This window comes from Pygoscelis adeliae, unplaced genomic scaffold (genome assembly GCF_000699105.1).
Source record: "Pygoscelis adeliae isolate BGI_AS28 unplaced genomic scaffold, ASM69910v1 Scaffold121, whole genome shotgun sequence".
Classification (NCBI taxonomy): domain Eukaryota; kingdom Metazoa; phylum Chordata; class Aves; order Sphenisciformes; family Spheniscidae; genus Pygoscelis; species Pygoscelis adeliae.
The window spans coordinates 5,713,987-5,715,938 of record NW_008824359.1 but is presented as its reverse complement, the minus strand read 5'-3'; positions in this window follow the sequence as shown (position 1 = coordinate 5,715,938).

Genomic DNA, 1,952 nt, shown 5'->3' with positions numbered 1-1,952 from the left:
ACTGTTAGTAAGAATCCTGCTTCACCTACTTTACTTCATTAAACCAAAGGCTTAAGTATGGAATATAACAAAAGGATGGAGGAAGCTGGACAATAAAGGACATGGATCTTCAGAAGCATTGATGCAGCATCTGAAAACCAAGTTGTTTGCAGGGAACCTCTAGGACACTGCTATGACTCCTCAGATTCTCATTCTTGGCAGAACCCCAGAGGCTGTGATGATGACCTTTTTATATATATATAAATAAAAAAAGCTAAAAGAAGACATTTGTCAGTAGGTCCTTAAAGTGCTGGTTGGTTCCAAATCTACTTATGGCAGGTACACTAGCAATAAATTTAACATGAGTAATATGGAAGAGGTGGGCTTTATTATTAGAGCTCTTCCGTACCCTAGACATGGTGCATCTTCTTTGCAATGGAACAGAAAAGGAACTTTTAGGCTGTGATTCATTATGGTCCAGGTATTGTTTTAGGGAGCAATAAATCACAGTTAAGAAATGAGTTTCTCTAAGCTGACTCTGAGACTGTCTGAACAGCTCAGGAAGAGGCAATTGTATTGTAGACATACGTGTTTAATAAGATGAATCTTGTGTTGAGAGACATCTGTAGAGCCACATTATGCAGTAACCATTTAATTGAGAATTACATGCTAAGGTTGTATAGTTAGACATGCCACAGCTATTAATTAACTCTATTATGCACGTAGATGTGGTCTACATGGGATTTTCATAGACCTCAGACAGCACTGAAAACGTCTGGGTCCTAAACTGAGAAATCTCAGCATTACTGCTATAGAGTTGATCCAGACCTCTTCGGACATTTACCATGTGTCCTGGTTTCAGCAGGGATAGAGTTAATCTTCTTCCCAGTAGCTGGTACAGTGCTGTGCTTTTGATTTAGGGTGAGAACAATGTTGATAACGCACCGATGTTTTAGTTGTTGCTAGGTAATGCTTACACTAGTCAAGGACTTTTCAGCTTCCCATGCTCTACCGACTGAAAGAAGCTGGGAGGGGGCACAGCCAGGACAGCTGACCCAAACTGGCCAAAGGGACATTCCATACCATGGGACGTCATGCTCAGTACATAAACGGGGGAAAGCTGGCCGGGGGGGGCCGCTGCTCGGGGACTGGCTGGGCATCGGTCGGCAGATGGTGAGCAATTGCACTGTGCATCACTTGCTTTGTGTATTATTATTATTACATTATTATTATTATTGTTGTTGTTGTTGTTGTTATTGTATTTCAATTATTAAACTGTTTTTATCCCAACACATGAGTTTTTTCTCACTTGTGCTCTTCCAACTCTCTCCCCCATCCCACCGGGGGGTGTGGGGGGGGAGTGAGCAGCTGTGTGGTGCTCAGTTGCCGACTGAGGTTAAACCACGACACCAGGATACAGAAGATTGCAAACTACTTGGAATGAGCACTGAGCTAATGAACAAAGTGCGGTTCCCTGACCAGGAAGTCAGTGGTGGCCTCATGTCTGTAACACAGGACCTGATCCACACCGGTCTCCTGTTCCCGATCTCATTGCATTGCCTACACACTCACTAACTCTGACGCAGGTGAAAACATCTAGGCATAGGCTTCTTGTAGCCAGGATTTTACATACGCTTTTCAGCTTCATCTGCTTTTGGATGGGTTGTCTACCCATGATCATCTGCAGGATGTCCCTACTTGAACAAGTTTTTTTGATGCCATGCAGCACAAACAAAAACCTCACAATGACCGCTGAGAATGCATGCTCCAGACTAGAAACTAGATCATAGAATCAGAATCATTAAGGTTGGAAAAGACCTCTAAGATCATCGAGTCCAACCATCAACCCAACACCACCATGCCCACTAAACCATGTCCCTAAGCGCTTCATCTACACGTCTTTTAAATACTTCCAGGGATGGGGACTCAACCACTTCCCTGGGCAGCCTCTTCCAATGCTTGACAACCCTTTC